General features: G+C 37.5%; 1 long non-coding RNA gene across 1 annotated transcript in view; it reads right to left on the reverse strand.

The window, feature by feature from the left end:
• Positions 1-27,770, reverse strand: part of LOC120542663 — an 85,365-nt gene that overhangs the window by 50,801 nt on the left and 6,794 nt on the right. The window contains exon 2 of the long non-coding RNA XR_005636221.1: positions 25,306-25,448. This is a non-coding gene — a long non-coding RNA (uncharacterized LOC120542663). The remainder of the gene's footprint in view (positions 1-25,305; positions 25,449-27,770) is intronic.

The following is a 27,770-nucleotide window of genomic DNA, read 5'->3' on the forward strand; positions in this document are numbered from 1 at the left end:
TTATATAGTATAGAGATGTGTTAAGCTGGCGTTATGATCGCCTTTTGGGACAGTCGCGGTGGGTCTTGTGTAGACTGGTGAGGCGTCCCGCCATTAATCGGCTGTGATGGCAGTGTCAGTCCTCCACTGTGTGCGTGTCTTCATAATCCGGGTGAGAACCTCATAATCGTATCGTGCAAAAGAAAGTGTGAATCGCCTTAATATTATTTTGCTGCGTTGTAGAAAAGACGGTCCCGTGTTTGCACTTGTCTGGGCTATAGCGCAGGGGGAGGATGAAAAAAATTAAAAGTGCTCACTTTGACTTAAGGCAGAAGCGCAGTCAGCGTCTCAAAGGCAGGCACAGCTATGCGTAGCGCTGGCTGCTCGACTTTTGCAGGGCAGGAGACCACAGTTTTTGCAGACACGTTCATGATATCAAAAGTCTCAGCGCTCTTTGGAGGTCATTCATATATTATATGATATATATATATATATATATATATATATATATATATATATATATATATATATATATCAAAATACCGCCCTCAGCGAGAAGTAGTGTGTTAAAGAAGTAATGAAAAGAAAAGGAAACATTTTAATAATAACGTAACATGATTGACATTGTCATGAGTGTTGCTGTCATATATATGCCTGCCTAAATAAGTCACCTCGCTTTGCTCTTACTTTATTTACCGTTCATTTAATCATGGCTAGTGGCGGAAAAATTATAAAATGGAAGGAGGATGGCTTTACCAAAACAATTATTGATGGCGAATCGATTATTCATAAAGCTTGAATTGGTGATCTGTTTTTCTGTGTTAACCTCATATTTTTCATACTTCTTCTCAAACTAAGGTGGTGCGAGGGTAAAATGAATCGGGATGCGCTGATCAATGTAATCGGTGTACCAGGAAATCATGCATTGACAAAAGCTCCCTTTGCTTGTAATGCAAAGTGTGATTAAATGCATTATTTTTAACGCGTTATGGAGCACATGCATCGAAGCTTCTCAGCTGTGCTTGTGCTAAGAAAAGGAAAGATTTTAAAAATAACGTAACACGATTGTCAATGTAACCTTTTGTAAGTAGTGCCTGGAGGATTCAGTGTGGAGAAACTCTATAGAGACAGCGTGTGTATTAACTTGTGGATTTTTCTGTGAGTATTTGGTGGCAGTCTGACGAAGTTGCTTCGGAAGACGGCGTTAGCTGCGGAGCTCAGCTCAGAGCCAAATGAGATGAATGGGAGGGAGATGATGGCGTGACTCCCCACCGCCTTAACTGTCAATCCCCACAAACACAGTCTCGGAATTTGCATAAGCACACCCCTTCACCTACAATTTTAACTTAGTTATAAAGTGATCAAAACTCGTTTATATCCTCGTCCTCTCATTAAACTTGTATCCCGCATTACCTGTGGGCATGTGAAGCGCCAGCGTAGCCTGTCTATGAACTTAATTTAAAGTTTAGGTTTACACCTTGCTTTCTTTCCGAGGTAGCAGCACTCATGAATATGGTAGTATATGTCACTCGCTCGCTTCTTATTGTTTTCGCTGCCTTCTCAATTATATAATGCATGTTTTCTTAAGCGCTTTTTGGAGGTCTTCCTGGTTTTCTACGCACTGCGTTGACAGTCAGTTCACGTGATTACGTGAGAGGCGTGATGATGTCACACGAAACTCTGCCCCTCCACGTCATTCCAGCTCAACTCCATTACAGTTAATGGAGAAAAATACCTTCCAGTTATGACCGTTAGGCGTAGAATTTCGAAATGAAACCTGCCCAACTTTTGTAAGTAAGCTGTAAGGAATGAGCCTGCCAAATTTCAGCCTTCTACCTACACGGGAAGTTGGAGAATTAGTGATGAGTCAGTGAGTGAGTGAGTGAGTAAGTGAGTGAATGAGTGAGTGAGTGAGTGAGTGAGTGAGTGAGTGAGTGAGTGAGTGAGTGAGTGAGTGAGTGAGTGAGTGAGTGAGGGCTTTGCCTTTTATTAGTATAGAAAATCAAAATTGGCCTCTGTTGGCCATTTTGATGAATCAATACATAGGAGGTACTTCTTCACATTGGGTTCTTTAAAATTAAATAGTTCTGAAATGTTCAACTATAATGAGCAAGTAACAAAAAGAATAGTTCTTTTGATCTGACTTTCTTGAACTGTTTCATCCATTGATATGTTTGTGTTTTGATTTAAAGTTAATCAAAGATTAATTAAGAGGCAATGACAAAGAAAAATCCAAAATGGAGAAAATGTCAAAAGTGTTGTATGCCCAATATTCACCCATTAAGGACTACAGCATGTGAAACAACATCAAATCAGATTGCTATACAGTACTATAAAATCAAGTTTAACATTAATAATCATTTTCATTCAGTACATTGTAGTCTTAATATCAGTAATTTACAGGTAATAAATTAATCATGTTTTATAATCGCCTAGGCTTTGATTAAAATTTCTATTTTTTCTTGTAAAGATGATCAAGGAACCAACAGATCAAAGCACAGCCTTTTTTATTATATTTTTTGTTGCATTTTACATTGTTTTGTGTTTGATGTTTCCTAAACTGACAAACAAGATGAACTTCACTTTAATGCTTAGCGTGCTAAATTCCACAATACCAGAATGTTTCTGCTTCCATTTATTGATAAGTAAATGAGTGATATTATCAAAGTTACCTCAAGGCTCAAATGTGTTTTAGATGGATTACAAAAAAGATCAGAAAAAGACCACTTTTGTAATGAATAAAGAAGAAACACTTGAATCTGCAATTCTTGTCTGGACAAGATCAGTTCTTAAAGAGAGTCTAAAAGAGACCATGTGATAAAAATATCCTTTACCCCAATGACTCTGTTTTAATTTTGTATTTTTATGTCCTACACATTATGTTCTTTGAAAGGAGCCAGCAGCTTTTCTGAAGCTATTTTTTGTTACCCCCTGTATCTTCAAATCATTCTTCACAGACAAGAGGTGTGATTGCTTTTACATGGGAGGAGTAGATTGAGACGTTATGGAGGGACAGACAGATGGAGAGAGCTGGGGTCACTCTTGTGTTTGGTTTTACACTCAAAGTGGTTTGTCAAATGAAACCACACATGGTTGATGAATAAATGGAAGGAGAAGCAGTGTGTGAGCAGTCTGTGACAAGACAGAAGTGAAATTAAATCAGAAAAGCTGGCAGTAAATATTGTAATTAGAATTCAACTGAAAATCTGCATTTGAAGGCCTTTTTTTGGCACTCAATATATTTATGTATTTCCACCTAAGACTGTTCAATGCCTTGTCCCCATTGCTGCAAGGGAAGACACCACCTCCCCATGACCCTGAACTGGATATGAGGATCAGAAAGATGCATGGATTACCGTAGTAGTAGTAATTATGGTTTGCATTCTGTGGAATTCTTCTTGTGGAAATGTTTCAGTTATTAAGGTAGGACATATAGGACCAGGGAAATGCACAGCGTACTTTGTTAAATGGTGCGACTCAAACCAACTATACCTGAACACCAGCAAAACCAAGGAGCTGGTGGTAGATTTTAGGAGGCCCAGGCCCTTCACGGACCCCGTGATCATCAGAGGTGACTGTGTGCAGAGGGTACAGACCTATAAATACCTGGGAGTACCTTATAAATTGGACTTGACTGCCAATACTGATGCTCTGTGCAAGAGAGGACAGAGCTGACTATACTTCCTTAGAAGGCTGGCGTCCTTCAATATCTGCAATAAGATGCTGTAGATGTTCTATCAGACGGTTGTGGCGAGCACCCTCTTCTACACGGTGGTGTGCTGGGGAGGCAGCATAAAGAAGAGGGACACCTCATGCCTGGAAAAACTGGTGAGGAAGGCAGGCTCTATTGTAGGCACGGGGCTGGACAGTCTGACATTCATGGCAGAGCGACGAGCACTGAGCAGGCTCCTGTCAATCATGGAGAATCCACTGTATCCACTGAACAGTATCATCTCCAGACAGAGGAGCAGCTTCAGCGACAGGCTGCTGTCACTGTCCTGCTCCATTGACAGACTGAGGAGATTGTTCCTCCCCCACACTATGCGACACTTCAGTTCCACCCAGGGGGGTAAACGTTAACATTATTATACAAGATTATTGACTGTTATACCATCCTCACACTCTCCACCTTGCATTTTTTTAACTTGCACTGCATTTTTATTTAGTATGCTGCTGCTGGAGTATGTGAATTTCCCTTTGGGGCTTAATAAAGTATCTATCTATCTATCTATCTATGAATGATATACTTATGAACTGGAGTGATAAATAATTGTGCGGAAGCATGTCAAATATGGGAACAAGTAAAGAATAATGCAGGATAGATAGAAACAGCAACTGTGCCATTTTGTTAAGGGGCATTAGTAAAAGTATATTTAAATACTAGAATTCAAATGAAATCAAAAGATGGTGTTATGCTTCCAGGCAGTTAAATAATATTAAATACATACACATCTTAATGCACAATAAACAGAACTTTAGAAAAAACAGTGATACTATCTATTTTAAAAAAAATTGTGATTTTTTTTGTTATGTCTCATATGTAATGTTAACAATTATGCTTCTGCATCTATTTTTATATACAAAACATAAATAAGATCAAGATGAAAAAAGGCACAGATGGAGTTCAACCCATGAGCCTACTGACCTGCTACCATCTGCGCTTTTCTGAAACCACCATAGACGCTCAGATACTTCTTTCCTATTATTAAATGCAAAATATCATTGTGGATTTTCTTCAATTTTTTCAAGATTAAATGATTTTTTTTCTGTGAGGTTTATTTTTATAGATGGAGATTGATCCATCAATGAAAAACATTTTTCCTTGGGTCAGTAGACACCAAGCCACTCTAGTCATAAGATTAGCATTTGAAGTCACAACAAATCAAAAACCAAATATCATGCATATCTGACCTAGGTGATCCAAAACAGGTTTTGCATTTAGCTAATTTCCACTTTAATTACAAACACATACATTATCTCTGTTTATTTACTTTAATCAAGATACTGAAAAGTGCTGACTGTCATGGCATTAATGGTCAATGAGATGGCCATGGCTGCACAAGTGCTTTATAGGTCATGATGTATAATCTAAGCAGTCTTATACTGTCTCTTAGGTGGTCATCTGTTAGGATGGTCTCCTTTCACATTTCTCCTCCCATTAAAAACTCCAGCGCTCCTCTCCCTCCACACCTTTGCATGTTTTCTAATTGGAGTGCGTTGAGCCTTTCGCATTTGTAGTTTGTATATTTTGCTTTTGTTTTTGGTTTTAGCAGTAATTTCTGATAGTAGAATTTCAGGAATTAATGCAGCATTGTTATTGCATTTGCATACCAATTTTCTATTCAGCAAAGTAATTTGCTATATGCAAATTACTATTTTTGAGCGTTTCCAATTTTGTGTATTGTATTTGCAATATTTATAAGTTGTTTTACATCTGCTGGCAGAATTATTCATTGTGCTTTCACTCTTTCCTACTACTGGATATTTTTATTTGTTAATTATTACTTTGCACATTTTTTGTTTTATTTTCTTTATTGCAATTACTGGATACTGTTTATATTTATAGTGTTTCTTGTGTTAATGTATTACAGGAAAAAAAAACATTAAACAGCAATTCCAAGATGTCATTTTAAGTTGTTTTTTTTAACCGTTTTAATTCCAAACACACAGTTTAAGTTATTTTTTCCTAATTTGTTAAGTTTGATTTTTCACCCTTCACTTTTCCTATTACTGTCTATCAAGGCCACAGCAACTAATAAAAAGTATGGCACATCAGGCACATATGCCACGTTCTGTTTTCCTTGCTTTTAAATCCAACTGCAGTAAAATGTGACAGAGCAGGTTTGACCAGGGAACACAGGTGTCAAACTACATGACTTTTCCTGTTAATTTCATTCATACTCTTTCTCCATGGCTTTAATCTTGTCATTGTTTTTTACTGAGTCTAGGAAAAATAATAATCTAACATTACAGCTTTTTGGTGGCTACCTATTCAGTTAGTGAACATCCACTAATTCACAGCGAAGTGCAGTGTATCCTCAGAACAATGCACAGTATGGCGTAAAGCAGGGGTATCCAACTCCGGTCCTGGTGGGCCACAGTGGCTGCAGATTTTCATTCTAACCATTTTCTTAATTATTGAGCCATTTTTACTGCTGATTAACCTGTTTTGCCTTAGTTTTAATTGATGTGACTCAGACCCCTTAGTTGTTTCTTTTTCCTTAATGAGCAGTCAAACAATAATCAGACACAAAACAAGCTGCCACATGACCAGTTAACCTGAAAATAAAGAAAGGTGAAAGTCTCGGTCATGTTGGTCTGCTCAGGTCACCAAAACATCTTGATGGTGGTCTTAGAAAAAACAGAAAGTCAACAGTCTGCAGCGGCAGAATGAGAGCAGCAGCAAAACATGATAGTCAATAACGGCTTTAATTAACAGCGAGAACTGGCTTCTCATTAAGAAACTGGTTGGAGTGAAATTGCCTGGAGTCTGACGTTCCGATTTAGCTGGTCATCTGTTGGCTCGTTTCACATCTCATTTCCATTTGGCTGCCATCTAATGAAGAAACAAATCAATTCAGGGGACTGATCTTGAAAAACAGGGCTATTGAAATGAAGGGAAGATGAGTTAATTGGCAGTGAAAACTGCTCGCAGATTAGAAAAAGGGTTAGAATGAAAACCTTCAGCCACTGCGGCCCAACAGGACCGAAGTTGGACACCCCTGGCGTAAAGCCCACAGTTTGTTACAGTTCAAGCTTAGTTTACATACAAATGACAAAAAGGACCCTATAAACCTCTCAGTGCCAGCATTTTCACATTGCTTTTCAGCTCTGGGGATTCACCAGGCTAACAATGAGAATCAATTTTTAAAAAAACTCCTAAAAACCTACTTTTGTGTATCTACATTTTAGTTATACTCATAATGGAATGTACATGCATGGAATTAGTATATTCTTCAGGGATTTGCAATCATTACTCCCATTTACTTCCATTTTTCTCTGCTGTCTTTTACAGTTTCTCTCTGGTGATGTTTTGTGCCACCACCACCTGATCGAGGCACCATGCAGCCACCTGAGATGCTTGAATGAAGACAGGTGCCTCAACTGACCATGAGACCTCATCTTTAGAGACTTAGAATGCAATATTATATATTAGTCTAGTCTTCTGCTAATTATGTATATACAGTATGAATGGAAGCAAAGGTCTGTGATATGGTGTGCATATTTGTAGCTGGACATCCACAAAGGGAGAAAATGAATCACATAGGTTAAAAATGTTTTTATTCCTAAGCTTTCAACTCCTATTACGAATCATCATCACAGGAAAATGACGTACATGTGTTCAAGGCAATATATAGCAGATAAGGAAGGCAAGGTAAGTGGATGTATGTGTGTGGGTTTCAGAGGGTGTCTTATTTATTATCTGCATGTTCTTCATTTCAAGCCTGTATATGCTGAGTTTGTGTCCAAATGTCTGTTAATGGCATTTTCATTGGATAACCACATTTCACCAAGTTCTCTGGCACTTTTAGAATTAGCCTTGAATTTTACTTGCACTGAGTCCTGTGAAACCTTATATTAATTTATTGTTTATTGCATATTCATTATTCTTGCCTAATTAAACGTATCTCTTTTCTTGTAATCGTTTCTTTGACAGCTCCTTTGTTTGAAAATGTGCTATAGAAATAAAAGTTGCTTTTGTGCAGGAAATGTGACTAATTCTAGTCCTAGAAAACATGTGAATACGTGAAGAGTCCATTTTGAGAGTGGAAGGTACTGTAAATGGGTCAAGTGTTGTGCTTGCTCTGATTGGTTGACATGTTATACTCATACACATTGGTTTTTCTAAAGGAGCGCTTTGCAAATGTCTGTCTTTGCCAAGTGTCATGTGTATGTACATTTTTATGTATTTATACATTTTTTTATTGCTTTTAATGCTTAGTTAGTGTGTTTTATTGATTTTTTTGTTTTTGTTTGCTTTTTTGTTGCTGTTCTGAAGTATGTTATTTTGGGGATGCACTGTAGCTATAATGAAAAAAGTAGCTTAACAGCAATCACTTAGCAATGTCTGGAAGATCCAGCTATTGATAAATAAACATGGAGTAAATAACAGAAAAGCAAGGCAATATTGCCTGGATGGCTTTAAAATCAAGGATTAGGTCACACATGTCAGGCTGGAGCTTTCTCCAGCGATCTGCTTGTCCTGGAATAAAATGAACCCCGTTAGGAGTGTCTTGGTTTTATAGTTGCTGGATCAGAAGGGACAGAGTCAGTTGCCTTCACTTTCTGGTTTCTTTGGGCTGTGAGTTGGATGGAAAAAGAGACAATGCAGTCAGCAACATCACCCCATCATGTCCCAGAGTGGTAGTGCTCACCTCTGTTGAGCCTGCAAGGTGCATGCATGACACAATATCATTTATATATGTATGTATATGTATGTACAGTGTGAGTATATATGCTGCAAGGGGATGCGGCAGCCCTTCAGAAACCCCCTCTTAAACAGTTTTTCAATTGGAAGCAAACTCACTCTTACAGCTCATCTTTGCGGGATCAGCTGCTGGCTTTGAACATTTTAAAGACTGAGCTGCAGCAATCCTGTGCTCTCTCATTATCTTGTCTCTCTTCCCTCGGATTCCATCTACTCCAGCAGCTACTAACGGGCTGCTGGACCCTCTTGATGAAGAAGACTTTGTGTTCTTTTGAGCAGTTGTCGGGGCCGATGCGTCATATTTGACAGCTGTTCCTTGTGAGGCTGGATCGCCTCTGTAAGAGACATGTGTTTGTACCTAGCAGAACAACAATAACGTTTCTACTCCTTGGAAAACCTGATGAACTCTCCTGTGCAACTTTGTGACCAAAGCTTGACAAGTGGTACCAGGTGGGATGTTGCACAGATGGATCCTCAGTACGCTCCCTACCTCTGGACCCAGAGGATCTGCCACCTCTTCCTGCTACTCACCCCAGACACGTGCTTGTGAAGATGGGCCCTAAGGACGACCCAAAGGGTTTCCTCCTTGGCTTTGAGTACACAGCGATGTTGATGTGCTGGGAAAGACGAAACTGGGCTGGCATCATCACCCCGAGCCCGTTGGCTGCCCCCTACTCACTCATGTGTGACAATATATATAGTAATTTCTCATATTAAAGAGCTAAGGGCTGCTTAGACTTCATATATCAGTCTTTTGACCATAGTAAGGAAGATATTGAAGCTCCTGACCCACTTTGCCACAATTCTGTTGCCTTCTGTTGAGATATGGACCATATCAAGTCCTTGTTTCTTGTCCTATTTATCTCTATATATACCAAACTGGCCCCCTGTCACATCCCTTTGGATTTGACTACTTTAGTCATCAACTTATAGTTTACTTAGTTTTGCATATGAATCAACTAGCATTAGGGCTACAATTTTCTTTTCTTCAGTATCTCCTCATTACATATCAGAGTGGGACTAGAAGTGTTGTACTACTTGAAATTAGGAAAAGTTCATTTACTAAGCAGTGCCCTTTACCAGCAACCCTTAAACGAGCCTCAAGCCCTTGATCCTGCTTGAATGCTTTTCTTTTTCTTACTGCCTTATTCAACTTTCAATGGACAAGATAAGTTGTAATATTATGTGTGATTACATTTTATGAAGTTTCATACAGTATACACAGTATACATATAGTTTATAAAGCACTGTATTAAGAAAGTTAATCAGTTAGTCTGTATTAACTCAAATCAAATACTACAAGAAGAACAAAATTATGTTGTCATCTGTGTCAAAACAAAACCAATATACTGATTGAACCAAATATTAAATAATTAAATGGAGCAACACTTAAATTAAGACAAGTCTGACCCTCATAAAAATAATCACATTGGCTTCCTGTTTTGTAATTCTAACTCCCTGAATCCCACAATGCTTTAACTTTCCCCACATCTTTTATTTTCCTGAATTTCTTCTTCTTATGTAAAGCACAATAATATGTTCTTCCAGCCATTGACTTTAATAATATTATTACTGAAATAATAAGAATTTTAGAATGGACTTCTTATAGTTTTAGGTTTTCTGTTTTTTAATTTTGTTATAAAAAGTTTTGTAAATAAATATAAAATTACAGCAAAACGAAACCATGAACACAATAATACATATAAAAATATCCCCACTCAGTGTCCACCACAACTTAGCACACAGTGTCAAGTAGTAGGAGGTAAAGGGCATCTGTACACACACACACAGAATTATGTGATTATCTGATAACAGGTCAAAGCTCCCATCCAAGTGAGTCGGAGCAGGTTGTATTGTACTTGGGATTTCCAAGTAGAAATATTCAAGTGACCTCTAATTCTAGCAGCAGGAAGTTCAAGAAGCATAAAGACACAGAAAGAGGATTTCCAAAAACAAAAAGGACAGAGAGTCAAGAGATTTTCAACTCAAAGCTAGGGCTAATTTTCCTGCAATTGTGCCCAAATAGAACACGCTCTTCTAGAATGAGGAACAAAAAAGAGCTGAAAGATCCTAAACAAAAGAAAACTAGAGGAGTAAAAGGATCTTACATGAGAGGACAGAAGAAATAAACTGAGACACAGCTCACCAAAAAGATAAGAGTTCAGGACATTCCCAGTACCTATGTAATAAAGTATTAGGGGTTTTAAAAAACACAGAAAGCAAAGGGGATCATTAAAAAGGCCTATAGCAAACAGTTATGGGGTTGAAATACATGTGATTCAAAAATCTGAATTAACAGCTGAGATTTTAAGAAGCATAACTGATGCTATTAAAAAATTGGTCCCAATCAGGAAGAATAGACAGTTATAGATCAGATTGATTGAACAGATAAGAGCTCAGAGACAGGCTGACATCAAAAGGCATAATTAGCAGAGCAAGGCTTCTACTGTTAAATTCTAGCTACTCATAAATGGTCCCTATTACATTTTTCCTTGTGTAAAATGTCAAATTTCACAGCTTTGATTTTTTGAACTTGCTGAGGTTTTTTTCAGCCATTTTATGTGGGGTTTTAAAGGATTAAAATAGTAAATAGTATTGCAAAGAAAAAATATATATTTCCCATGAGGGCCCTAAGTAGTTTTCTGAAAGAGATAGAGAAAGAGAAATAGTTAGAAAGCACATACAAAGCATTTGCTCTCAACATCATTTTGCCAGCAGCTGCAAACATTACCCAGCATTTTGTCATGCGCTTATTTATGGATGTGTGCAGTAAAAGCGAGATGAATGGCACAGTAAATACTCCTTGTCTGAATAAAACAGCAATATAGCTTTCATCAGCTCAATAAAGTCTTTATGCAACTGGGTAAAAAGTATAATAAAAATCACATTGAAATACATACCAGCTAATCGTGGCATTGTGTTACCTTTCTTCTGCTTCTGAATTGTGTAAATTGTGGAGATACATTCTAAATTTGTGGCATCTTCACTTGAGAATTTCCTCCTGTTCTGAAATGACTTGCCCAGCACAGCATGTGTACTTTAGTATAAGCTTTATACTTATATTGATTCTTGGATAACAAGAATCAAAAAAATGTACTTTTAAACTTTAGCTGCTCCTTTGAACTACCTTTTCATAACGTGTAATGACAGAGATGTTTAAATGGTGCCTAACATCAAGCGCTGCAATTCAGTATCTCCTGAACCTCAGCTGATCGATGATGTTCAGTACACATATTTCTAAGACTTGCAGACAATTAGCAAAATCTGCCATTTATAACTGAGCTCCACTTACACCCTTTTTGTCCATGCTTTACACATCAGCTTAGCTTTCACTGTCACACAACAGATATATATATATATATATAAACACCTTTGGAGGCAAATCTGTCTTTTAGTAAAGCACACTGTTAAAAAGTATGACACAACTTTATGATTGTAAATAACTATAAATTGGATCAATTCCTTTTAGGGTTTAGGAAGCAGTGTTATCGGAATAATAGCGTTAAATGTGTGCCAGATAAACAAGCTAGGCAGCTGTCACCAATCTACCAATAAGTGCAGTATTCATGCTCAGCAGGAAAATGTGGACTTGGACTTTCTGGTGGCATTGTGTTCCCATGGAAGAACAAGAAGCTGGACAACCCTAAATCAGAAAAAACTGGGACAGCATGGAAAATGCAAAAAAAAAGGGCAGTTTTACTTTGACTTAGTTCATTAAAGACAGTGTGATCTCAAGATATTTCATGATTTTTCTGGTCAACTTCATTTCATTTGTTAATATTCATTTATTGCTGCACTTTAAGCCTGCAGCACATTTCAAAAAAATTTGGGACGGGACAAATTCGGCCCAATAATGAAGTAAAAAAAATTAAACAATGATGTGATTTCAAACAGATGATGTCAACAGGTGATTGTAATCAGGATTTGGTATAAAAGCAGTATCTACGAAAGGCTGAATCTCTGAGGAGCAAAGAAGCTGCACAGAATCTTCAGATCTTTCAGACTCACAAATGAGTGAGAAAATTATTGAAATATTTAAAAACAATATTCCTCAAAGAAAGATTGGACAAGATTTGCATATTTCTCCCTCTACAGTGTATAATATCATTAAATGATTCAAGGAATCTGCGGGAATTTCAGTGCATAAAGGGCGGCAAGGGTGCAAAGGTAAGCTGAACACCCATGATCTCCAATCCCACAGAGGGCACTGCATCAAGAACTGTCACTCATCAATAGCCGATATAACCACATGGGCAAAGGATTACTTTGGCAAACCTTTGTTAAGCAATACAGTATGGAGTTACATTCATAAATGTCACCTAAAACTTTAGTGTGCAAAAAAAACAAGCCTTATGTTAACCATGTCCATGACTAAATAACAATAAATATATCCATAAAAAGAGATTAAAGTTCCAGGCAAAATTCTGTCCTTTAAAACAAATCTGAGCCATTTCATTGTAAACCCAGCACCTCTTTTGCGTACCCTTTTGGAACCTCCACAACCAAAGGAGTCATCCACGAACAAGCACAGTCAACCTTTAACAGTCTCAGGTCCCTGCCACCATCTTGGGTGTTCAGGAGGGTGCTGTTCCAGTCTCCAACCACTGTTCTTTGGCCTTCAGCTGGGAGACTTTTGAAGAGGTAGGTTGTTCCTGCTCCCAAGTACGTTCAGCAAGTGCGACCTCTGTCCCCCTTGAGTACAGGCCAAACACTCTTTGGGCACATTCTTAACTTCCTTCTTTCTTTCCTCAACTGCACTGGCTCTGCCATGATTCTGTCTTGTCTTTTATTTTCACTTTCATCTTCAATTAACCTCTGATTTTCTTTGTTTCTTTCTTTCTTTTCTCTTCTCTTCTGTCCTTGTCTCAGCACCTTTATCTTGTCCCCATTTCTTGCTCAGGCTTTATACTTTATTTAAACAGAGGTGCTGCTATAACAGACCCTGCAGCTTTAACAAGGAAGTTGGCTGCCACACACATCAATACGTGAATACAATCTACTTTTCAACACTCTTGAACCACTTAGCTATGATAGCATGTGCACCTGAGCCTGAGCGTTCTTTTATTTATTTAAAAATCATGCCCAACCAAGGACTTTATCACACACTGTACTACATGGTTAAGGTTCAATAAACATTTGTTCATGATAAAGTTTTCTAATTCAATCGCATAATGTGAACAAGGTTTAAAAATATTTTTGGGACATTTTTTAGTCTATAGTGTGGTTCTTCAGTGGCTAAATGTTTTATTGTGAAGCATGTGCTTGTGTGCTTAGTCCCAACCACCAATTCATTGTGTTACACCTATCAAAGCCATGTAACTTGACAATTTTCCACTTTAATAATTTAGAAAAATATATAGATTTAGATATATTTTTGCTTGTGATACATCTGTAACACAAATTAAACAAAACCAAACCAGGGCAGGACCTCACTGATCAACCTCAGAAACAGGCCTCACCCCAGGCAGCCAGACCCCAAAATCCAAAGACACACTTTAAGGCCTTGCATGGGTTGAAACTTGGGGTTCAGACTTTTAAAAGTTTAAAACTCTCAAAAATTCAAAAATGAATGTAAAAGAAGGGGATAACTATAAAACCCCTGCCTTTAAAAGGCAAAGACAAACTAAAGTTCCTTAATTTGAAGAATTTATTAACTAATAAAATAAGTACAGAACAAGGACAAAACAAATCAAAAAGACATACATGAGTCCAAAAGGGTTTGCTTAAAGAGGCAAAACAAGGCTAACAATCAGAAAATGTACATAGTGACAAAAGCACATGAAAACAAATTATTTAAAATCAACAAAAATGAGAATAAAAGGGACAACTTACATAATGCAGGAACAAACCCTGGCTGAAATATAACATTTGCTCTCTTTAAATATGTGTATTAATAAATGAATAAATAATTACGTACAGTGCTTATACGCTGATATTAATGCATTTTCTGTAACATACTTGATGCCTTCTTTTTCATTACTTCTCGGATCACTGTAACCATCTAAAAGCTACATGTATCCTAATAAAATATAAATAAAAAAAAATCCTTATTCTGATAAAGTGTCTATTCACCATAAAAACGACATCCATATGGTCTGACTACAGCTCTCCTCTGATATGTTCCTAAAAGACACATGAGAAACAGCAGTGCAAAATAACTGCTTAGGAACCAAGAATAATGCAGCTGAAGTGAAATTTATTTCTCTGAAGATGATCAAGCATGATAAAGTTCATTTTGTTCCTTTGCTGCAAGGATTTTCATTTTTCTCACATCAGGCCTTCTGCAGCTAAAATGCTGAGCCATCAAATGTCAGAGGTAACCCAGGTGACAAAAGATTGAGATGGGGATATGAAACATCCTGCTATGAAAAACTTGCAAAGAAGACAAGAAGATGAAGTTTTCTGAGAAAAATTGCTGCTGCCTTTAGAGTTATCAGGCACTTAATGAGCTCCATTCCTTAATGTGTCTGTGCTCTAGCTGGGAGTCTCATTCCAATGACTGCTGTTCAGAATTCAACTCCATTAAATGTGCTTTGAAAAAACACAGAAGGGCAGTTGTGCTGTCTTTTGTTTTTAAATAACTGACTACACAACATTCAAACGATATTTTATCAATTAAATATTTAATGGAAAATTGGCTTTGGTGCATATATAGTGAGGCACATGAACATAGTGATTTCTTATTGAGTTCTCAACTGTTGAGCAAATTCTAAATATAGCAAAAGTGAAACTGTTCAAATATCAAGCAGCTTTGGGAAGCCAGCCACTACAAAATAAGGAAAGCTCTTTGGGAATGGGGAAAACTCATGAGGCCACTCTGCTTGTTTCTTTATAACATTCAGCATATGGGTTTAAACAAATGTTTGAGGAAATATTTCTTTAGAACACTCTAGACAAGAAAAGACCATTCTGCTCAACAAAGCTCACTAGTCCCATCCACTTATTTCTTCCAAAAAAACATCAAGTCAAGATGTGAAAGTCCCTGAAGTCTTACTGTCTACCACACTACTTGGTAGCTTATTCCAAGCGTCTATCGTTCTTTGTGTAAAGAAAAACTTCCTAATGTTTGTGCGAAATTTACCCTTAACAAGTTTCCAACTGTGTCCCCATGTTCTTGATGAACTCATTTTAAAATACAAGTCTCGATGCACTGTACTGATTCCCTTCATAATTTTAAACATTTCAATCATGTCACCTCTTAATCTTCTTTTTCTTAAACTGTATAGGCTCAGCTCTTTTAATCTTTCCTCATAATTCAATCCCTGTAGTCCTGGAATCAGCCTAGTCGCTCTTCCCTGGACCTTTTCTAGCACTGCTATGTCATTTTTATAGCCTGGAGACCAAAACTGCACACAGTACTCAAGATGAGGCCTCACCAGTGCATTACAAAGGTTGAGCAGAACCTCCTTGGACTTGTACTCTGCACATCGTGCTATATAAACTAACATTCTGTTAGCCTTCTTAATGGCTTCTGAACACTGTCTGGAAGCCAAGGGCTTAGAGTCCACTATAACTCCTAAATCCTTCTCATAAGGTGTATTCTTGATTTTCCGACTGCCCATTGTGTATTCAAACCTAACATTTTTACTTCCTATGTGTAATACTTTACATTTATTGACATTAAGTTTCATCTGCCACAAATTTGTCCAAGCCTGTATGCTATCCAAGTCCTGTAATGATATAACGGATTCCAAATTATCTGCTAATCCACCTATCTTGGTATCATCTGCAAACTTAACCAGCTTGTTACTTATATTCCTATCTAAATCATTTATATATATTAAAAATAGCAGCTGCCCCAGCACTGACCCATGTGGAACACCACTCTTAACATTGGCCAATTCTGAAAAGGTTCCTTACACCACCCCCCCCCTGCTTCTTGCTGTAGTATATGTCAAACCAACTTGTTCTGCTTGAGCTTGAGTCTTGGGCAGCATGCTGCAGGGTGTGACTTAATCCTTTTCAGGGTCATAAGTTGCCACACACACAAACTCACACATTGAATCAGGAGAACAACTTACCTGAGAAAAACCCTGCAGTGGCAGAGATTATAATGAATTTCCACACAGACTGCAACTGAATGTGGAATTAAAACACATGACTCCAAATCTGTGAGGCAGAATTGCCAACCGCTGTTGCTCCTTGTAGTGTCACAAGTAATGGATGTACCCACCTTTAACCAGCAATTTGAATGGATACCAGCCAATTTCAGACTTCCACATTGGACTGATACTACTGCACATTGATTTGACTCATGATGTACTGAAAAGGCCCTGACTTTTCTGACTTTTCTTTGGAATACAAGGAACTATAAACTCTTTAAAACAGAGTTTTTAAAGTAATCAGCAGAAGTTGGGACACCTGTGCAAATTGCTTGTGTCAACTTGCAAGGCTTAATTTACTTTAACTTCTGCAGACCATTTTTAGGTTGTAACCTGTTAGTTCCCTTAAGAACAACAATATTTTGATATTTCATTTTTTTCATTTTTTGCTAACTTAAACTTAAATGTAAACCTCTGACAGTTTACTGCTTACCTTTTCACAATTTTAGGTCATTCATTGAATTTCAACTGATTAAATGTGAAGAAAAACTGTAGAAGCTGAGGTGTTCTAAAACTTTTTTCTGGTAAGTGTATGTGTATAGAATAAGTCAACGCTATAAGGTGGAAGGAGTTGCGGAAGACAGCACACTGTTTTTTTCATAAGGGAGAAGGAAGGGGCCTTGAAAAAGAAGATTAGCTCCATCCTATGTGCACCTTATAAGTTGGGTTGCTGCTAATTCAATGGGTAATACAAATAACCTAGAATATGAAACAAAACCTGACCATATACAAAAGGAGAGAGTGAAAAAGAAAAAGGAAGAAAATTAGACATAAAGAGGACCACTACCACCAATTCTCTTCACTTGATCTACTGCCTTTCAACAGGAGCACTGAATGAAGTGTTTCTCCTTTTCAATTCCCATTCCCATAAAATGTTCCCATTTATGATGTGCACGTGGGCTGAGCAGATTGGTATTCTTAAGTCAGGAGAGGCCAAAATGGTTTTTAGGGTTTTCTGTGCACATCTGGCTGAGGTTTCCATTTGTGATGAGTTCAATTCCTACCTCCGAAAGACCTTCTCCCATGTGCATAATGAGGTCAGGAACTTTGAGTCTGAATGAACGCTGTTCAAAACCTCAGTTGTGGAAGTGGCTGCTATAAGCTGTGGTTTTAAGGCAGCTGGGATATCTCAGTAGTTTTAGAAGGAAAACTTTAAGCATGGGAGAAGTTTGGAGTGGTCATAGAGAGAGACTATTGGATGTCCTTCAGGCTGGTCCAGCAAACTGTTCTATGCTTCCGTTTGGGAAAGATGTGACCTTGCCTAGACTGTGCTAAACAAAGATAAAGAGGTGCTGACCTCTTCTGGGGAAATATTTTATTAATGGAAAGAAAACTCTGAGATACTCCTTAATCTGTCTTTATGGTGGGTCCAATGATTCAATAGTTGTAGCCTGCTGGAGTGAATGAAATCCGAGCAGAGATGTTGAAAGTGCTAGACATTGTTGAGATAGTGTGGTTAATGTGCCTATTTAAAGTTGCTTGGAAGGCAGGTGAGGCAAGAATCTGTCCAATGGTTGAGCCAAAGATACAGGAGGAATAATGTGGATTCTGTCCTGGCTATTGAGCAGTCACCCAGTTGTTCTCCCTGACGCAGTTGCTGCAAGGTGTATGGGAGAATGACCACACAGTTTACATGTGTCTTGTAGATTTTGAAAAAGCATATGACCATGTCCCTTGGTATGTGTTGTGGGAGTTGCTGCAGGAATATAGTATAACAGGACTGTTCTTGCACATTGATTGTTTATATTGAAATACAATTTAAAAATCATATTATGAGGTTACATTTGCCATTTTTGCCACACACCAACATTTTTACTGAGATCAGTACTCATTTTATCACTATACAGTAGAAGCAACACATCCTACCCTAATGCGACAAAATGTCATTTTTGGCAAAGAATACTAGGAAATAAATAAGTCCAAGTAAATATAATTACATTAGATTCTGTAAACAATCACACGCGACACGGATAAGCACTAATTCAATTTTAATAGTCCCTCTTCACATTTGTACCAGCATCCCATTACATAAAGAGCAATCAGTCAGAAAACATATCCAAAAAAAATCCATTGGTTTGTTTTTGCGTAATTATAGAAATGATATTTCTTTTCAGTGCTCTAGGGTGAACTTGTAATTATATTCTGCACTGTGTTCTTGGGACTCTTTATTGCATTGACATGAAATGTTCATGATGTAACGAGTACTCTTAGGCAAATTATAGAGCCATGCTTGCTTTAACCTCCCATTCAACATAGTGGCATATCATCTTAAAATTTTCCCACTAACGTGCTTGTTTCAAAACGAGTAAATTAATTTTCCAAAAAGAAAGAAATAAAAAGCACTCTAATGGTTATTCTTCATTTAAATGTATTCATTCATTTGTGGAGAGGTTCTAATCAGAAGTTTGCTGATTTATGCTGAAATGTGCTCATTGTGTTGAAGCAGAGGGCTTTTCCATCCATTTAGTTTTCAAATCAATTAAAGCAAAAAAATATGAAGAAAAAATCTGCAACTTAATTCAGTTGAATAAATGAAAAGTAAAAAAATGAACTTTTTATTATTTTCTTTCCTGAATGAGATACCCTCAGGAGTGGGTATTCATGCTCTTCTGTTTGTAAGCAACCCAAGTGGTGTATTTTTAAAAAACTGAATTCAACACATAGCTGGTACAAATTTTACTCTTTTTTTCATTAATGTAAAAGTTCATTGTCTTCCTTATATGTCTATAGATAGATGCATGGCATCATCCATCCATTCATGGAACATAGAAATATGTAAAGTAAAAGTGTGAAGAAATGCTGTGCATTCAAAACTACATTGCAACCTGATGCTGTTGCTTATCAAGAACATTAGTGTTTAATTCTGACTATTGTTATTGAAACATTACAAAGCAGCAATTAATAAAAACAAAAAGTTTTTCAAGAAAATATTTTCAAAGCAGTAAAGAGAAGATAATCAGACTCCAATATTAGAATAGATAAAAAAAAAAGCAAAATACCACAACGCTTTAAGGTGAAGCCTGAAGGAGTCGCCATTGGGAAGAAACTACCTGGTGGGCTTCATTTGCCCCACTTTACATAATAAAGCACTGCAACAAAGGTAACCCTAATCATAAACAGGTCTAAGCACTGGCTACTGGAATAGAAAAGACACATAAAGAAAAAGGTATGCAAAGCTATGGGAGAATTTCCAGTTAATGTCACACTTTTGAGGTTACTGAACTTCGATTTCTGCTTTAACATGCTGGGGCTGTGCTATTCTTAAATGAAAAATGTTATTTTTAAATGCTATATTAAATAATTTGGATAGGAATATAAATAATCAAGATAGCTAAATTGGCAGATAATCTAGAATCCACTAAATTATTACAGAGGGACTTGGACAGCATACAGGCTTGGGCAGATTTCTGGCAGATAAAATTTAAAGTATTGCACATGGGAAGTAAAAATGCGAGGTCTGAATACACAATGGGGGGGGTCTGAAAATCGAAAGTACACCTTATGAGTAGGATTTAGGAGTCACAGTGTATTTGTCACTATCAACTTCTAGACAGTGTTCAGTAACCATTAAGAAGGCTCACAGAATATCAGGTTATATTCCACCCTGATATGTGGAGTATAAGGCAAAGGAGGTTATGCTCAAGCTTTTTAGTGAACTAGCGAAGCTGTACCTGGACTACTGTGTGCAGTTTTGGCTACAAAAATTATATAGCAACATTTGTAAATATCCACAGGTGAGTGAGTAGACACATGGAGTAAGTTACCAAGTGCAGTGGTTGACAGTAGAACATTAGGATTCTTCATAACTTGACTTGATGGATTTTGGAGAAATTACGAGGGTAGGATTAGTGAACTTTGTTGGGCTGAATGGCCTGTTTTCGTCCAAATTTTTTTTTAACATTTTATTAATTTTATTAGAATCAAACAACAATTTATACAAGCAATTCAAGTTTAACAAAACTAGGTTTGAAATGAATCAAACCCCACCCAAGACAAAGACAGCCAGGCCAGCAGAGCAAACTTTAACAATAGTAAAAATATATGTAAATAAATAGATTAATAAAAATAAACAGAATAAAAAAAGAGGGTTAGAGAATCCACTTCCTCAATTTAAATGCTTATTGTAAAATGTTATTTATTAGATCCTGCCAAGTCTTGAAAAAAATTTGTACAGATCGTCTAAGTGAGAATTTAATTTTTTTCCAATTTCAGATAATACTGTATATAACATCAGTTACATAAAATAGAGTTAGGATTCTTCCAGTTGAGCAAGATAAGTCCAAATCCAAATCGTATTATATAATATTATCTACTGTTGAATTCTGCTCTGTACTTGTAATATTTCTATTGCAGTTTTATATTGTATTGAGGATTACTTGTGTTTTGTTCTGTGTATTTTATTATATTGATTCCCTTTTTTTGACACCCACCACATGCACAACCTACCTGAAAAGGGGTCTCTCTCTGAACTGCCCTTCTCAAGGTTTCTTCCATTTTTCTTTCTCTACAAGGGTTTTTTGGGAGATTTCTTGTCTTCTTAGAGAGTCAAAGCTGGGGGGTTGTCAAAAGGCAGGGCCTGTTAAAGCCCATTGCAGCACTTCTTGTATGATATTGGGCTATACAAATATAAATTGTATTGTATTGTATTGTCTATGTGCCAATAGTGTAGTAAAGGCAATTATAGTTTGTTTGTCCTTCTCCACTTTAAGCCCATCTGGAAGTACACCAAACAAGGCTGCCTGAAAGGCATTTTGGTCCAGAATGATGTTCATTTGGTGCAGGTCCAAAACATGTGACCCAGTGAGGCTGGAACTTGATTGCAAACATTCACAGGTTGGATCTTGCCCTGGAAACATTTTGGGCAATTTTAAATGAGACAGATGCGTTTAATATGCAATTTTAAGTTAGATAATTATATGACTTGAGCATATGGAGCTTGAGTGAATTCGGTGCATTTCTACCATGCACTCCCTTTCTGAGATGTTGAGTGAGAGATCTTTTTCCCACTGTACTCTTGGATCTTTGAAAGGAAGGGAAACATTTTTGTAATGTTCGTTGCGCCCAAAGAGCTGCAACATAACAAGGAACAAAGTAACAAAGAACATGTTCAGCTTGCAAGTTTTTCCTTTTCAAAGTGGACTTTCTCTTGTGAGGTGATATTTACAGTTTGTACATGGTACCGTACAGTTTCACTGAAAACCAAGCATTATGGTAACAGCTTTATCACAAGCTTAATAAATATTTATGACAGTGATGTACCCTGCCCTTCCTGCTTAGCAATTATATTCTACACACATCATATAGTGATGGCAACATGGGCCTTTTAGTTGTATCACTATATTTAGTTGGCAAAATAGCATTTAAAAATCTCTAATTTTACATTTTTGTATTCTACTGGCAGGGAGATAAACATGCGTCTTTGTAGTAAGTTGCTCTCAGCATATTTCTTTCACTCTCTCAAAGAGCGCAACCTCATTCTACCTCGTGCCATCTGGCCTGGCACAACATACATTCTTATTTACGTTGCCCTGGGCATGCTTGTGGTCACTGTACTACCAACAGATGCAAGAATATATTAGGTCCCATTGCACTTTCACTGCTTCCCACTGACCTATAGACCTGTAAACAATTGACCATGGTAAACAGGGATAAAGAGGCACAATAGCATTATATTTACAAAGCTGTAACAACAATTCAAGGGAATTTAATTTTTTTCCTAAACATTTTTGAAAACGGTAACTGTTTCATAAAGATGGAAAATGAAACAGTTTGGGGGCCATCCCGGTCACCCATTTTTGATCCTACATCTCCTGTTTATTAGAATGTGAGCCAAGGAAACACCTCCAAAATTGACTTAACAATAAAGCCTTCTTGTGTCTCTATGTAGTTCCTTTAATCCCATTTTCTCAGACAATACAGAGCCTGTCCTGCTTTTCTGTTTGGGCATCACACTGCCTATGTTGTTGTTATGACCATCGTTTTAGAGCCTACAAATGGGAGGATGTATAGGACAGAGGGTAGTACATTACAGTGATGGGCCTCTCAGGGAACCTCCCACAAAACACATGGAAAGTAATTTAGACATACATACATAGACAAAATCCAAACACAAAGAATAATCTATACTAATAAAAGTCAAAGCCCTCACTGACTGACTGACTTACTCACTCATCACTAATTCTCCAACTTCCTTACAGCTCATTCCTTACAGCTTACTTACAAAAGTTAAGCAGGTTTCATTTCGAAATTCTACGCCTAACAGTCATAATTGAATCCTACTTACATACATATATACATCCATAGCCTGCAGCTTGGTCGCCGAGTGAGGCAGTGTTGCGTCCCCCATCACCACGCCTCCCATGTAGTTGGCTGTCTGCCCAGATAAGGCCGTCCGTCGCTCCGGTCTCTTCATTCCCTTCTTTGCTAACTGCAGCCTTTTTATTTAATCCACGTCTTCTCTGCTGTTTTATTGTTTATTATGATGCGAAGTTATCAATGAAGCCGGTTTTATGCTTACGCTTGACAGATGCCGAATGTCACTTCAACACAAGTCCTGCAAATACTAACATAATTGAAACAAAACCATGAAACTCAAACTGATTATAACAGCAGCAATCCAAGCTGTGAGAAAACACTAAAAAGGAGGCGTGTCAGACGTCGTGGTATATTTTCTGATGCAGCTAGACGGAAACAACTACATGACGCTGCTGCCAAATACTTGCAGAAAAATCCACAAGTTAATAGACACGCTGTCGCTAAATACTCGCAGGCAAATCCACAAGTTCATAGAAACACTGCCGCTAAACACTCGCAGGCAAATGCACAAGTTCATAGAGACGCTGTCGCTAAATACTCACAAGCAATTCCAGAACTTAATACCAGGAATGCCTGTTAAACATCTTAGATTCATGAGTAGCGATTTGGGTAGTGAACACTTCGATAAATGAATCCTGTTATCTTTACAACGGTTGACAAACACGGAATGTAACTTGAACACAACATGTCCTCCAAATACGAACCTGATTGAAAGAAATAATGATAATCAAATCCTTGATGACAGCAACACTCATAACAGTCACAAAACAATTACATTGACAATAGTGTTACGTTATTTTTAAAATGTTTCCTTTTCTTTTTCATAAATTATTTAACACAATACTTCTCCCTTGCGAAGCACAGCTTTTTGCTAGTACATTCAATAAACAGAAATATTAACACAAAATAATAAATGTTGAACAAAGATGGCACAAGTTGAACCTCATCCAGGGGAGAATCCTGTCTTAGAATTAACAATTATAAGCTTCTAGCTCAACAGATCACAGTACACAACATTCAAAAAATAAAGCCTAAATCATAATATGGAGCCTCATACTTTCCTACTTGTAAGCATCAAACTCAAAAGGCCAGAATGAGATATTGCTTCCTAAATCTAGGCTTCTCTGAGGCCTTATCTCCAAAGTAGGCCTGTACAGTATAAATGTGTGTTTACTGTATGTATATGTATGAGTTATTTATTATATGTCATACCTTTCATTAGGTCTATTATCATATGTTTTCTTTTCAAATACAACTCTTTTCTTTATTCTTTGTGGATGGAGCTCTATTTGGTGGGGCCACCCTGATGTTACCATTTCTGAGCCCTCCTTCTGCTTATTTAAGTCAGCGGAGAAGGCTCAGGAGCAGGAGGTCATTTTGTTTATTGTGGATCAACAGTATTACTATTTTTGTTGGATTTCCTAACTTTCCTGCTTCTTGTTAAGAATTCTGCATTCCAAGTAGTCTATTTGGGCTTCTTGTCTCTTTTCACTCTATTGAGCTTTTCCTGTATTTTTTATTTTTAATAAATAAATCTTTGATTTAAAAAAATCCTTGTTGCCTTTGTTGTTCACATTCCAGGGGTTGATTGTTACCCTCACTGATGTGGGGATTTTAATATATTTGTGGATATTTTGTATTGTTTTTCCAGCTCCATGTTTTTGGGGCCTGCTCTGGCTGCAGTTGGCAGGGAGTATTTGGGTTTTGGGTGAGTTTCGATGAACCTGTTCTGGGCAGGTTTGACAAGGTCCTGGCCTGCTTCTTGGCTTACTTTTGGGGGTCTCACACCCATTTTGCCTCTTTGAAGACTCAGTGTGTAGGAATATGTGATTTTATTATTGTAATAGATGTTTTATTTCTTGTTAAAGAATTACAGACTCAAATGTTATGATGTTAAAACTGTAAGTGCCCTTTTTTCAGTAGTTGACTTTCTGATTTCTGGAACAATTCAGCTAACCCCAGAAAGAGGTAGTGTTATGACAGAGGGAAATAAGTTTTACAGGGAGGAGATTGCTCTGAAGTCAGAAGAGCAGATGATCAACTTTTACAGCCAAGTCTAGCAAGATGAAGAGGTGAGAAATTTAAAAGTGGTAAAAGTGGTAATTTTTTCTGAACTTTCCACAAAACCCTTGAACCATTGGTTATTGTCTTGTTTGCACACTTTATTTATTCATCTTGGCCCTGACAAGCTTTAAAAAACCAGCCTTGAGCAGGAAGAGGTTTTTGAAGAACTAGGAAGGAGGAGAAGAAGGAAGACGCATGCCGTGCGAACAGCAATATGACATTAACAGACTCAAAGCCACAAGCATCGGGGTGTTTCAGCCGGCATCATCTACAAAAGTTCCTGAAATATTCCAGGTTGTATTAATTGATTTTCCACACCCATTTACATTTATTTGCTTTTTGACCCATTACAAATATTTAAGAATGTTAAAATCTATAATGACTGAATAAAAGTTATAGCCTTCTCAGATTGCTTACCTTGTTGCTCTGTCTTGTTGTCTGGGGTATAGAGAAAGTAGGAGACATCCTCTAATAGAAGAATTGAAGTGCAGTAGCAGTCAGTCCTGGGTGAACTAAGCCTATAGTCCCAGTTGAAAGTGTCTACAGCCTTTGTCTCCTTCCTTGAAAGATGAGTACAAGGGTAAGAGGACAACAGTTAGGGTGGAGGACATGTACTGTACATGTAGATCTACATAACAAAGAATGTAGTGTTTTAGGACTGGTTCACTCCAAAACTCTTCCGTGATAAAAACACATGTCATAAAATTCCTAATACAAAAGTCATAAAAAGGTGAAACCTCAGCCTCAAGACAGTCTTTGACAACCTCTATAAAACATTCAAAGCGTAGAGAGGAAATTGTGAAAATCCCTAGTTCAACAAATAATCAAAAAAGCTCATTTAAAATTTTGAAAGTTCATTACAAAAAACAATAAAAATATTGAATAAAAGCTGAAGCAACCAAAGGTGGGCCTGAAAAAGGAAACCTAGAAGCAAACAAAGCAATCCATAATTCATAAATCATAAACCAAAAAAGTAGAGCAAGGTAAACTCTAAAACCAGTAAAATCCTTATAGTAATAGTTCTCTACAATTCAATACCAATTCAATACCATCTGTCTGGACCTAAATAGGTAGGGGATAGTCTTCTGAAGCTCTAGTTTAATGGGGCAGGGCACATAATTAAATTCTCTAAAGTCAATGTCACATTACACAGCTTTTAGTCATGGGGCATATCAGACATACCAACTGCATTGCTGACCTCATCACTGGATCATGTTAATTTAAACGACGGAAAATCGCGGAGCATGTCTAATTTATGCACAGTCGCACTTGCCACTTTTTGTAACAGCCAATAGCACGCTGCCTGATGGAACCAGCACTTTATAAAGGGTTAACAGATATGGTGGATTCAATTGCAGTCTCAACCCTTTCTTCTTTTGTAATATTAGGGGGCTTCGCTCACCAGCCAATCTCATTCCCCCTGTCCTATTCTACGTGCCAGCCACTTCGCGTCTCTGCCACTAGCGTTGTGAAGAGGTGGGCTGAACGCACCCCAAATAGACTCTGTCGCTCCTCCAAAACCCCCTCTTAAACGGTGATACAATGGAAAACAAATACATTTTATATCTAATAGCCTGTACAGCAACTGTCCTTTTGTCTCACTGACTTGTCTCTCTTCTCCCCCAGACATCCTTTGCTCTTGTTGGGGGTCCCGCTTCCTAGGCGCACCCCTATGAAAAGGAAAATTTTCTATTCTTTTCATTGAGGCAAGGAACTGTCCCCTCCGAATACGCATGGAGCTCGATTCACTCCTGAAAGACACTTATGCTTGTTAGAAGTGTCTGAATAATGTTTCTGTCTCTAAAATCTCCTGTGTATCTGTGCAACTCTGTGACCCAAGCGTGACAGCGTATGTGGATTTCACTTTCACCAAATGGCAGATCTTTATATTCTCGCAGATACGCCTCTTCATTGGGAAGAAACAGAACTTTTCTTGTTTGAAAATGGTTGTAAGTAGGACATGACTTGCAAAAGTCACCATCTTGTGGGACTTGCTTCCAAAGGTTGTAAATATGATGTGACTTGAATGTCTCGCGGGACGCGAAACTGTCTCTCTTTAAAACATCACGTCTTTTCGCAGGATAAAAAGTCTCATCTCGTCCCAAGATTTTTTTTTGATAACAGAGAGATGTAAAACATCAGATATAAGAGCTTCTCGTCTTTTTGAGTGTTCCTTATTACTTGTCAATGCAATATATGCATTGTGACACCAGATAAGCATTCATTGGTTGTCACCTCTCATGCACACTAAAGATGAGTTGTGGACTAGCTGAAGTGAGCTGATGAGTATGTTATATGATTGGTTTCAGGAGAGTGTGCCGCTGACTGCCTCAAATTATGTAAATAATGGCTACAACTGAAAATCGCTGGAAAAGTTGTGTAATGTGACATGGCTTTAAAACATAATACATTAAAAATATACAAAACATAAGATATAAAGGGACCAATAACATAATGAATGGCATAATATACACAATAATAATAATTACAGATAATGCAAGTACACTTAAGCCATGGTTGAGGCTCTCATTAAAACGTGACACCAGTGGTGTCACTGGAATTGAAAACAGCCATCCAACTGGATTATCAGATAAGCACCCCTCTTTTAGATCATTCCACTTCAGATTCAGAAGTTATAATTGTAACGCTGACCTCAGAGTGAGCTTTGTGTCTTCACGGCGTAACCTTTGGGTGCTGGCAAGCATTAATGTTGGCTTGATAGATGTTTTCATTTTGATTTCTTATTTCTGAAAATTATTTGGTTTAATGAAGTGGCTGCTTACCAGATGTCACTCACTTGTTAATTACCAACCTAGTTACCCAAAAGAAAAATCAATGTATTTTATTATTTTTCCAGCCTGCTGTAACTGACACAAAAGAAA

This window comes from Polypterus senegalus, chromosome 13 (genome assembly GCF_016835505.1).
Source record: "Polypterus senegalus isolate Bchr_013 chromosome 13, ASM1683550v1, whole genome shotgun sequence".
Taxonomy (NCBI): Eukaryota; Metazoa; Chordata; class Cladistia; order Polypteriformes; family Polypteridae; genus Polypterus; species Polypterus senegalus.